Genomic DNA, 13940 nt, shown 5'->3' on the forward strand with positions numbered 1-13940 from the left:
TACATCCTCAAGTTACTAGAAGGTGTACATTCAAAGGACCTAAGGAATGTCCTACCACTATTTATCCAAAAGTGGTAACATTTTGAAGAAAATGTTTGGCTTTGCAAGTACGAGAGACAGTTAGTAATCCTAAAAATAACATTAGTTTTATACCTAAAGAAATAGATAATACAAACAACGGAAATACATCTATGTGTCTAAGTTGTAAGGAAATAGGCTTATAATATGGGATGGGATGGGATGGGATGGGATGGGATATCAAAGGTTTAAAGCTACAAATAACAAAAGGACTAGACAATTAGACAAACTTAATACAGAATATGTCTACTATGGGCTGAAAAATACAGAAATTATTAGTGGTCATTAAAATGTAAAATACAGGTCACACCAAAAAAAGCAATTTGATAGTAGAATTCACTAGATATTAAAAGTTCAGTTTCTGTATTAAAGCAGTATAAAACAATTTATTAAGAAAGTAGCCAGAGAAGGCCTTTTTTGCCTATTCAACCTACTGCTCACGTAATGCAAGATAACATTTTTGTTCCAATGTTTAACCCTTTTGACATTTAAAAGAGACATTTAACTGCGGGGAGGTACTCTCTATTTTTAGTCATTTCCAAGTTAGAAATATAGAAAGATATAAATGACTAGAAAAATTTATGGTGCATACAGGTTGCAAAGAAAAAAAAAAAAGCAAATCCTGATAACTTTTGACTCACATTAGTGGCCTTCAGCAACAGGGAAAAGAAATTTGCTAGCATCTCACTGCACCATCACTGATGGATGCTAAATATCATGGGCAGTGCTCTCCGAATCCCATCCTATTTTTTCTCTTTCAGCAGAGGAAGGAATAGAGATCTGCAAAAGATATATACATTGGCCATAAACTACGAAACTAACATACTGAGAGGAACACGGACAAACTTTCTCTTTGCCCTACCTCTCTTCCTCATTCTTTATCGGAGAGAAGGCAAGCAGATTGTATGCAAAGGTCTAAATTTTGGGATTCCATTTGAAATTCTGCAGTTCAGACCATCATTCAAACCCTGAGAATGAAGAATATTACACACTTTAAAAGAACTTTTATCCCTATAATTTCAAACTACATTTTCAAATATTAAACAAACCCTGGGAGGAAGGTATTCTCATTAGAGTGTGACCAATGGTTGCATCTTTTCATCATTCTTTTAACTTATAGATTCAATCAATTGAAATTTAGGAATGAACTCATCTGCCAAAGGCCCATCCTTCCAATACATACAATGCTTCTTGACTGAGTACTAACACAAATACTCTTAGAAACAATACAATCAACTGCAGGTCATGATTTTGCCTTAAAAATAGAGTGAAGCTTCCCTAATAAATCTTTTGGTCCTCGTGCATTTTGACTTAAGTGTCAGGATGGTGAGAACAGAGATAGGATTAAAACTGCATTCTACTGTTTTACTGTAGTGAAACAACTTATTAATGAAATAGTAATAGGAGAATTAGAGGAAAACGCTTTCCTGTTTATACAACATTTAAGACAAATATATTTTTGCGAGGTAGTGAAGCAAAAAGCTAGTGTAATATATATCATGTTCATACCAGCCAAGAAGTATTTTCCTATTAATTTATAATTATGAATGCTTTGTTTATACAGTTATTTCTATAAATAGGCTGTTTTAGACTTCCACTGTGAGCAGATGAGAAACATTTATGTTGAGATAGAAGCTGCAGAATTTAGCATATGTATTCTACACATACTGAAAAAGTTGAGATGACAGTCTTTTTGTATTGAGTAGGTACTTCAGAAAGTTTTTATTCACAGACTGCAAGGTTCTACGATTCAAAGGTACATGAAGCCAACTACAAAACTATATTTTGTAACTTCTAACATGTTGCACCATTGTGACAATGTGAAAAACATTAAACAGATTACACAGAGTGGAATGGGAAAACTCTAATCAAAGGCAAGAATTCAAAAAGCCATCCCTCAGCAGAATAATATCAGCATCTTCTAATGAGATATCTAATGTGTGTATAGATAAATTTCCTATTTTTAAAGCCAAGTTAGGCAGATCCTGAATGCCTGCCTACTGCTTTCTAGTTATTTTTTGGGTGTTTCTCCTCTACCTCACCCCCTCAATTGAAACAAAATCCTGGCATTATTTTATCTCAGGAACCTAATAAAATTCCCATATGCGAGCCATCTGCTAAGCCACTACTCCTGTGAGAGGAAGATATCTATCTTTAGTTTCTACTGCTAATTCCCCATATTTATTTCAGTTGGTCACAGTACACCGTTTCTCCAATCTGAAGCTGTAAACTTTCTGGTTTGTGTTTGCATTGGATTTGTGCGGCAAGGTTTTGGTAGCAGGGGGACTACAGGTGTGACTTCTGTGAGAAGATGCCAGAAGCTTCCCCTAGGACTGATAGAACCAATGTCAGCCACCTCCTAGATGGACCCTCCACTGACCAAGGCCAAGCCTGTCAGCAACAGTGGTAGTGCCTTTGTGATAACATAATTAAGAAGGGGGGAGAAAAACCTGCTCCACAGCAACCAGAATAGAGGAGTAAGAATATGAGACCAACAACTCGGATGACACCAAGGTCAGTGAAGGTGGGTGAGGAGGTGATCCAGGCGCTGAAACAGTGATTGCCCTGCAGCCCATGCTGAAGACCATGCTGAAAGACCATGCTGAGGCAGGCTGTCCCGCTGCAGCCCATGGATGTTAACACCCCATGCTGGAGCAAGTGGGTGCCCAGAGGAGGCCATGAACCCATGGAGACCCCACAGAGACCCCACGCTCGATCAGGCTCCTGGCAGGACCTGTGGACCCATGGAGGGGGGAGCCCACACTGGAGCAGATTTGCTGGCAGGACTTGTGACCCCGTGAGGGACCAACTCTGGAGCAGTCTGTTCCTGAAGCACTACAGCTTGTGGAAGGACACATGTTGAAGAATTTCATGGATAACTGTCTCCCTTGGGAGGGGCCCCACACGGGAGCAGGAGAAGAGTGTGAGGAGTCCTCCTGCTGAGGAGGAAGGTGCGGCAGAAACAACATGTGATGAACTGACCACAACCCCCATTCCCCATGCCCCTGTGCCACTTGGGGGGAGTGGGTAAAGAAATTGAGAGTGAAGTTGAGCCCAGCAAGAAGGAAGGGATGGGAGAAAGGTGTTTTAAAATTTGGGGTTTATTTCTCATTACCCTACTCTGGCTTCTACTTGGCAATAAATTAAATTAATTCCCCTGATTCGTGTCTGTTTTGCCCATGATGGTAATAGCTAAGCGATCTCCCTGTCCTTATATTGACCCACGAGCCTTTCATTATACTTTCTCTCCCCCTGTCCAGCTGAGGAGGGGCAGTGATAGAGCAGCTTTGGTGGGCACCTGGCATCCAGCCAGGGTCAACCCACCACAGTGTTTAACCTACAAGAAGACAGAACATACATAGGACAAAGAGATCAAACAACTTACCTGGTCAGACATCTCACTTCTGACCAGCAGAGCACATGAAGATACTACTCATTAAAGAAATACAGTCACCCTCCACATAAAACCCCTCAATCTAACTCTCATTTTTCCTTAAAATTTGTATTTTTCGATGACTCCTGTGTGACACAGCCTAAAGCATGTCTTCTCTGTCCTTTATTAGCTATACTACTAAGCTGCTACAAAAGCCTGTTCCCATTCTTCCCCTGTTCTCCTCTCCTCATGCTGAAATCAAGCTGCTGAAGGGTGCTCTCCTGCCCTTTACAACTTCCAGCTTCCTTTGTCAGGTACCTCCCTCATCAGTTCTAACAGCTGATCATAAGGCTCTGTGGCAAAAATGTTTCCTTTAACAAGCTACTTGTTTCCTGAATGTTTGTGTTTTATAAAGGACAACTTTTAGTTAAGGCTTACTATTCAGCAGCTCTAGACATTTTTATTAAAAGAGATATTAGTGGTAGGCAAAGACTATTTATTCTCAAATTTTAGTTTGACATAGTCGTACCCGTAGTTCATACTATCAATCAGAACCTCAAGGGTTTACGAACAATTTAATTTCTTATATAATCACATTCTGGAATATTTGTTTTCTTTAGCTAAGGAGAGTGTTTTTTTTCAGTTAAGGAAAGTTCAAAACCAAACAAAAAATTGAAAAGAGAAATGAAGAGAATGGAAGGCTTCATCTAGTCTTGCACATCATGATGTTCGTTTTTTTTTCCATTCAATGAAAAAAAAAAGAAGGAAAGAAGGTGAGAGAAAAGAAGACAGAAAGAGTAATGGATAAATAAATATTTTCTAAAAATTTTTAGTTTTCAAAATATAGGAAATAAAACAGAGTCAAAGCAAACCCAACTGAAAAACAGTACAAAATTAGTTTCATTTTGGTGAAGATCCCCTTTTCTGTGGAAAATATTGGTTACTAGGGGTTTTTTATCAGTTCTAAAAAATAAACATACTGTCAGAAAAAAACTTTACCTGTCACTAATAACTTACCACCTCCTTTTTAGAATTTATTATCTGTTTATATCTAGAAAATATACCTACAAATGAAGAGGAGAAGCTTAATAATTCCAACATGCCAATTTTTTCTTTGTATCACGGTCATTTATTTGCATAAAATTTTCAATTCACTTCCCAGTTATTTATAAAGAGAAGAAATGTAATTGCTCACTGGACCAGCAAGTGCAAAATTCATGTTCCACAGACTTTGCAGAAGAAATTGTTTATATGTAGAAGAGCTTTTTCTTGCCTATGCAGCACTAGACAGAAGACACACGCGCATGTACAAACACTCCCTGCTCACCCTGAAATAATTGGTAAGGTAGTTCACCAAAGGCATTTTCATTTTCATGTTGTTACTGCTCTGCATATTATTTTAATTTACCACTTGCTTAATGATGTTGTGTAAATCCTGGATGTATTCCATCTTTCTTTGGAAATGCATTGCATTCTCTTAAGAGGATGTTTATAAAGTAAAATCGTAAGGGAAGCTTTAAAGCCTTAAAATTTGGGTCAATTAGTAGAGCTTTCTCCTTTACTTGCGCGTTTACAGAAGCAAAGAGTATTTTTATATTGCTTTTTCATTTTGTCACTAATAATATAATACGAAAATGTTTTTTCAAGAGAGAATTATCATCCGTGTGGGTATTAACCCCACTGTGCAAATAACCACTATAGTACTCCTTTTGGCTATACCAACATCTTAGAAAAACACAACTTCTGCAGATTTATGTATTTGATTAATGCTAACCTAAGTCAGTGCAGATTTTGGCTCATAGTTTATGATAGAAATATTTTCAGATCTTTTAAGTGTTAGAACTCAGCAGATGTTTCAGTAAATGAAAGGAAATTGTGTGTAATCTGCATGCTTATTCACAGATAAGAGAAATGCATCTTAAAAATATAACAACACAGTCCAAAGATTCTAAACAGCCTTAAGTTACATAATAATAATTATAGTATTTATGATAATTTTACTTATATTCCACAATGTTGAATATTTTGCAAATATTAATTGTATTAAGTTCTTTGATTCTGAAAAATCAGTTTATTTGGTTATCTGTTCCTCTCCTGGCACATCTTTAATGCCAAATAACTCCTTGGTCAAAAGATTTTATGATCTGTGACAGTTTAGAAATGTGTTAAACTAACAAAAAATAATCTGAACAGCTGGCAGGTTGTGATGTCTGCTGGTTTACAAACATTGTGGGCCATTCTATGTTTTCTCACTTTCTGTCCACACAATAAAACCTTATTGGATACTAAATATCTAAATCATCTCACTTTCAAAACCAGTAAAATAAAACTGGCAGAACACATTGTTAGAAGCCTGGGATTCCAAGTGCTATTCAATCACTTCTAGGAACATTTCTTCCTCATTATCTTTAATTTTACATGAAATCATAAAGCATCAGATTTAGATCCTTAGACATGAGCATCCCTCCCTCATATCTCTTTTGAATCACACCACCAATCTTTGTCAGTCAATGGTATCGCTATTCTTATACTGCTTCCAGTCACTGCCAAACACAACGCTGCCTCCATCCCCGTTCCCTACCCGAAAGTCCGCAGTCCCCATCTGGATACTTACCTAAACCAAGCAGGCCACATGTCAGAGCTATGCCTGCAGTTTGGCAGGGTTGTCAAGTAATTCCCACAAATTCTTTTTTGGAGCTGTTTTATCTGAATAAGGGAAGATAAGGAAATTCTGCATCTGCTGTCCCACTGGCACACTCTTTTGTTCCAGTTTCACATGGGCTGTGTCCTAAACTACCTTCGATAATTCTTTCATCCTTAATTATTTCCTTTCCAGAAGGACAGAAGCACCACTGAAAGTTCTTCAGGTTTTAAGAAGTGTTTATTAGATTTGTAGAGAATCTACATTGCATTCAATCTAATTAGTGGAGATGTATTAAAATTTACAGTCTAACATTGAGTTCTTTTCTCCAAAAAATTGTGATTTATATAAGAGTGAATGAAGGGACGAGAAAAATAAAATGTATCTACATTTAATGCTAGGTCAGCATGCCCTTGTCTTTGTCCTGGCTAGACAGTACTGAATTCTGACACTGCCCATATAATCTGAATTTTTACCTATCTGTAATGGTATAAAGCTCTTTACTCATTTAGGGTGATAATATGTAAGCCTCTTCACAGAAATTAAAACTACTGAATTAGTCACTGTTCCTAATAATTACAAGCTAGGACTTTCCAATTCTGCAGACTTAAATATCTTATTTCTCCCTAGGTTAATAAATCCTACCAAAGTATGACCATAGTTTTTTAATGGTTTGTTTTGTTTTTTTTTTTTTGTGCCATAAATGAGCAACAGAAACTCCGACAGTAGAATAAGCCTTTCCTTTTTTATTTCTATAATTCAGAAGTCAAACATTAAGTAAGATAAACTGAGGTTCCACTACTGAAATACTCATAGTTATTTCTTCATTGCATGAACTCTGTAGGGACTGCTGCGGAATTTATGTAGCTCTTCTCTCTTTGACCATTCTCTGCAATTTATAGCAAATGTGCAGTATGCCATCTTGAAACGATTCAGGGACATTATCGTAACTTTGATTACAAATGGTTAAATTTACTTGCAAAACAATAAGCAAAACTGAATTCTGCTGCTTTGTTATATCTTTGAGATAACATCAACAAATTAATCAGTATTTATAATACACAACAAAGCAAATAATAAAAACTAAAAAAATACATTATAGTCTGCTATTAAAAAATAAAACTCTGAAGCTCTTACTGGAACAAAAAGAATGTTCCCAGAATGCATTTTCAATGTTTCGTATGGTCATTATTTATATTTCATACTCAGTATAACTGTCTTTTTTCAAGTGGCAACATTATTGCTGCTTTTCTCAATGAAGTCCCTTTTACTGCTAAGGAATATAAAATATCAGACTTTCCAGGACACCCATGATATCAAAGTTAAATAAATTAAAACAATAGAAAGAAATATCCAGCCATTTAATTTCTTTTTGTCAGGAAATCTTCAACGGGCATCAATGCTCTGGTAAAACTCTTACAACTGCTTTTATTTCATTAGTATGTTAATTGAAGCTCTTTTTGTAAGTTTCCTTTTTAAGGTCTGTTTTACATTTGAAGATGATTCCTACAAAAATTTTATTCAAGCATGAGGTGGAAACACTACTGACAATTTTCTTCTGTGATCTCCTGCATTTTTTAATCAGTAGATTAGAATTCAACAGTTGCTCTAATGGAAATGTATGCAGTAGTTTACAAAAGCTACTTCAAATATTTGTTCAGCATTGAAATCAGATCCATTGTTTCTGAAGAAGATGCAAAGAATAAAACTGTTGTTTTCTTTTATTCCTTGTATTACTTTTTCAAAGATAGACAAACAAAAGACATGTTTTCTCTTGGAAAATAAATAGGAAAAACAATCATCAACGATGCAATAGCATACGTGGCAGATTAAGATTAAGAATAAGGAATAATCAATCAGGCTTTTGAGCAGAGTCAACAGTAAGACTGGTCTCTAAAATAAGGAATCCCCTTGGTAGGTCTTTGTTTTGTGAGAAACCTTGTGTTTTGTGAGAAATTAAGAAAATATTGCCCTGTGGGTCTTTCTTTTTTCTTTCAGCCTTACTTTGCCCGTATCTCCCCTTCAAAAATAATTCTGAGTGTTCTGGCAAGTAATAGAGTTTTTCCAAAGCTTACCGAAGAAAACAAAAATCACAGAATCACAGAATCACAGAATTATCAGAGTTGGAAGGGACTCCAGAGATCATCTAGTCCAACTCTCCTGCTAAAGCAGGATTGCCTAGAGCACATTTCTCAGGACTGCATCCAGGCGGGTCTTGAAAATCTCCAGGGAAGGGGACTCCACAACCTCCCTGGGCAGCCTGTTCCAGTGCTCTGTCACCCGAACCGTAAAGAACTGTTTCCGTGTATTTGAACGGAACTTCCTGTGTTCTAACTTGTGCCCATTGCCCCTCGTCCTGTCACTTGGAACCAATGAAAAGAGCCTGGCTCCATCCTTCTTCAACCCACCCTTTAGATACTTGTATGCCATAATCAGGTCTCCCCTCAGCCTTCTCTTCTCCAGGCTAAAGAGTCCCAGCTCTCTCAGCCTTTCCTCATAAGGGAGGTGCTCCAAGCCCTTAATCATCTTAGTTGCCCTTCGCTGGACTCGCTCCAGCAGTTCCCTGTCCCTCTTGAACTGGGGAGCCCAAAACTGGACACAGTATTCCAGTTGTGGCCTCACCAGTGCCGAGTAGAGGGGGAGAATGACCTCCCTCGACCTACTGGCCACACTCTTCCCTATGCAGCCCAGGATTCCATTGGCCTTTTTGGCTACAAGGGCACATTGCTGGGCCATGGATAATTTACTGTCTACCACAACCCCCAGATCCTTCTCCTCCAAGCTATCTCCCAGCAGGTAAGCCCCTAACCTGTACTGGTGCCTAGCATTCTTCCTCCCCAGGTGCAGGACCTTGCACTTGGTTTTGTTGAACCTCATTAGGTTCTTCTCTGCCCAGCTCTCCAGCCTGTCCAGGTCACGCTGGATGGCAGCACAGCCCTCTGGGGTGTCAGCCACCCCACCCAGTTTGGTATCATCAGCATACTTGCTGAGGATACACTCTGTCCCCTCATCCAGGTCATTAATGAATATATTAAACAAAATAGGACCGAGTATTGACCCCTGGGGGACACCACTGGTTACAGGCCTCCAACTAGACTCTGTGCCGCTGATCACAACCCTCTGAGTCCTGTCCCGCAGCCAACTCTCAATCCACCTCACTGTCACCTCATCTAGCCCATACTTCCTCAGCTTCCTAATAAGGATGTCATGGGAGACAGTGTCAAAAGCCTTGCTAAAGTCAAGGTAGATGACATCCACGACTTTCCCCTCATCCAGCCAACCAGTTATAACATCATAGAAAGCTATCAGATTGGTCAAGCACGATTTACCCTTGGTAAATCCATGTTGACCACTTCCAATAACTTCCTGTTCCTCAACGTGATTGGAGATGACATCCAGAATGAGTCGCTCCAATACCTTCCCAGGGACAGAGGTGAGACTAACCGGTCTGTAGTTCCCTGGGTCCTCCTTCTTGCCTTTTTTGAAGATTGGAGTGATGTCGGACTTCCTCCAGTCCTCAGGCACCTCTCCTGTTCTCCATGACCGTAATCCAGTGGTTTCAGTGATCCTGGAATGAAGACAAGACTGGGAGTTATTTTCAAGGTCTTATTCAGGGCTATTTCCCACCTGAAACTGAGATAATATGCAAATGTGGGTAACCAGAGAAAAAGAAATGTTGTTTTTTTTAATAAAGAACATTACAAATATAAATAATTTTGGGGGGGGGAATTGAAAACATGGCTTTGTTGTCTAAAACATACAAAACACATAATGGACTGTCATTAGTTGCTTGGCAACAATATGTTTGATGTTCTTCTATTGAATTTCATATTTCATATTGATGTATTAATTAAAAAAAATCAGACTCTGAAAGACACTTTTTTAGACCCCACTTGAGTGCCTTTTTTAAAAAAAAAACACTGTTGATATTATTGGAGATTTGTCAAGAGCTGTTATTAAATCAGAAGACAAAAAGGTATATAATTCCCAGAGATACATAATATTATTTAGGTACCATTAGGACTGAGTGTTTCTATTTTTAGTTGATGGTTGTTTTTTTTTTTTCTTCAAACTGTTTGTTCCTTAAAAAAGGGATGGGGAGAAGGTTGACATTCTGTGCTTGACTAGAAGAGCTGCAGCAGTGAAAATGTTCTGCAACAGCTGCATAGTTAGTACTCCACATACATGTTTGAAATCTGCAGTTTTGTCCAATGTCTGAGAGAATCCTGAATCCAGGTAAATTGTAGTTATTTTGTATGTATCGTATGTTAAGTATTTATGAGTATTGCCATTGCTCCTAACAGGCCACAAGAGTTGTACTGAGTTTGCAAGGCCTCAGGATGAAGACTTGCCGCGCTTGTTCTGTTTGTGCTTGTCTTGAACTGCCAGGTGATTTGTTTTTGTTGACCCCAGAGAAGCTGGGGAAGGGTGACACCCAGGTAAAGGGATAGATATTATATAGTGTATGTATAACAATTTTAACTGTGCAATTATTAATGAGATTTTGTCTGTAAGAGTGGTATTCTTTCCTTTATTTTCTTTTTCTTTCTTTTTTTTCTGTAATAACTAAATCTTGGCTAATAGATCATTCAAATGTCAATTATATTACTTATAAATTCTTTTCTTTATATGCTTCTTTCTTTCTTTTTTATCCATAACAATATTTTGAGCGTACCACTGAAGCTTGAATTTACACTGCACCTTCTTTCGCTCTTGAAGTAGAATCAGTTCAATCTCCCACTATTAAAGTTCATCCCACTTTTAAAGAATACTTCAATACTCAGACTGCCAAAATAAAGCAAAGGAGATTCTGACATAACTTGCCTCTATACCACTACCTTGCCTCTATCATGCCTCTGCATGTTTCTTGCTGGGTAATAGCAGAGCCTCCATAGCCTCTTTATCTAGACTTTCTTTGTTTCTTTTTGTGTGTGTCCCCCCCCCCCCAATTATTTAAAAAAGAAAAAAAATATATAGTCGAAACCTGTAATTCCAATTGTTCTCAAATGTCTGTGTTGTTTGCACATGTTTATAATAAAAAATAGGATGTAGAATAGGGGAATATTAGTTAATTGAATAAGAAATGATTTTTTCTGTAATAAAAGGTCATCTGTGGTGTGACCTATAGCCTGTTCTTTGCAAGGTTTTTAAAATAGGAATTTACCTGAGAACTCATAAGTTATTTCATGCCAATTATCTTTAAAAGAAAAGTTAATTTCTGTCTTGATGGTAAACACGTTGAGCCAACAGTGAGTTCTGAAAAGGCAGGAATAGTATCAGTAGAGAAAAATCTGCCACTTTGGCAGCACACTGTCTCAGACTACTAGACCTGAGGACAAAGCCACGCAGAGAACAGCAAAAACTCGCTCAAACTCTGGGGAAGCGGAGTGTTTGGAATGAGGGAAGTGTCTGACTCCAAGCACAAAAATAAACACGTATTGTGTAGCTGACATTTACTGCTCTTCTACAAAACTTGCGCAACTTCTAGTCCATCCATACTACCACTTAGCCAGTTCTGTACCATTTACCTTTCTGTCCATCACGATGTGAGGTAGCATGAAAAGATTTTTAATATCGGTGCCCTACAGTGGTGGAATAATATTCCTGAAAATTAAGCTATACTGGTTTGGACTGTAGCTAAAAGATTACCCAGAGTGATATTATCTGGACCTGTTGAAGCTACAGAGCTAGCTGAAATGTGGAACAGTTAACGCTGGAAGGAAATATTAGAAATATGGGACTGGATGTTGTCTGGGAGCAGCCCATTCTGTGGGACCACCCGGCGGCTGCGGGCTGCGCTGTGGCAGGGATCACACAGGGATGCTGAGGAAGGTATAAGGACAGAGCTACAACAGCCCAAGCGCTGACGGAACCACTGAAGCTGAAACCTCACGTGCCAGACCAGGTAGGGACTTCACTAACACAGCTTTAATTTAACAGCTGTTGTCATCACCCAGACTGTTCATAAGTAATGAATTTCAATCTTAGGCAAAAAGAGTGAGATATTTCATTACAGCCTGAAGGCTATTTTAGGGCAAGGAAAGCTACTACAATTAATGTATTCTGTCTGTGTTGTATTTCACCAATATTTAGCATATCTTCATCAGCTGCCTACCTCAAGTTTTAATTCCATTAGTCTTTATTGTTCCCTTCAAAATGGCTGTCACAGAGTCTCACAATCTTTTCATAGCCAAGCATTGTATAAAATCAGTTTTTAAGAACTGCAAAGGTCAATAACGTTTTCTGGTCCTAAAGTTTTTTAAGAGAAATCATAGGGGAAGAAACCACCAATAACTGCCCTTCACAAAGATTTATGAAAAATAAATTTTAAAAAGTAGTTGTAGCTGTAGAAAAGTCTACATTGAGGAATTTCTGTGCTATATAAATTGGGGAAAATATGAAGATTGTATCAAAGCTTCTTTTGGCTTCTCAGATGCAAACTTGGAATAAGGCTTTCTTTTCTGAATTTCCCTTTTTTTTCTTTTATATTTAGTGATGAATGATCTAAAAAGCACGAGGGATATGCAGCTGCACTACGTGTAACTGAATTACATAAGATTTAGGCATTATAGAAAAAATAACAAAAATAAATAGGAAGATGGAGTTAAACTTGAAGTGAAGATTGACAAGAAGTTTTGGTGCATTTTTTTTTCAACAGTGATTATCCATCTTTTCAGAACAAAATTATAGCTGGACTATTTGATCCTGATAACCACGTTGTCCCTATTCCTCTATAATATCTCAATGTTCCTCTTTTGTACTACAAATACACACAAAATAACTTGATACTCTATGAACCAACGTATAAGTAATGATGTTTATTTGTCTTTTTTTTTGTGTTAGCAAAGAACATTGCACAGATGGTTTGTAAGGTCTAATTAATAAAATATGACAAAGTGTGAATTCTTATGTAACAATTCATGCTTCTGTGAATTGTTTGCATTATGAATGTTTTGTTTCCAAATGAAGATTTCCTGAAGTTTTTTCTGCAATGTCTATTTTAAAATAGTGTGTTTCTTTTAGCATGTAGTGCCTGACGTAGCCAAAGCAAATACTTTTCCTGACTTCAATGAGTTTTTGGATGAGCAAATTCCTTATACTTGCATGTTATATCTGAAGTGGGTTAAAGTTACATCTAGATAGCTAAGGTTTGTCCAAAATGGATAGCTTTGTTTTTGTTTATTCATATGCTTAATAGACTTTACCTGTTTTGGAATAAAGTGCTTTGTTTCATATAAGAAAAGTTGTTGTTCTGAGTAATTTTTCATTTTACTGGCATTCATATTCATCACTTTACCTCAGTATTGAATGACCTGTAGTCAAAATAAGTAAACTCTGAATAAGATTTCTCTAAGTGTAAAAAATTCAAATGAGCTACTCTGTTTCCTTTCATCATAACATTTTAAAGCTTCGTACCTTGATCAGATTCCTTTTAACTTTCTCTGTGAGAATGTTTGACCAAATGTCATTTACTATTTAAATGTTGGTACACTAACAGATTCTTTGATCTGCCACAATGTGGCATTTTTTTATTTACAGGGTTGTCAGGAAAAATAATCAGAATGTATGTTACTTATGCCATATTTTGAGGGGGAGAAATTAAGGACATCTTGGAATCCTAAGAGAGGAGCAGATCCAGACTGAACAGCTGAATGTCAGGATTTACAGATGAATATCATGTTTTCACAAAGATTGGATTACTGATATCACTCTGTGATATAGGAGGTAAAAAGTGCACTTATACCCTTATAACTATGCTAAGGCTCAGTCAGTTGTCTTTGTACCTGCAAATGCCATAGGCAGATGCGAAATATTTTAAGTGGAAAGTGTCTTAAAAAAGAACTCTGA

The sequence above is a fragment of the Vanellus vanellus genome, assembly GCF_965231255.1.
Source record: "Vanellus vanellus genome assembly, chromosome: 4".
Lineage (NCBI taxonomy): Eukaryota > Metazoa > Chordata > Aves > Charadriiformes > Charadriidae > Vanellus > Vanellus vanellus.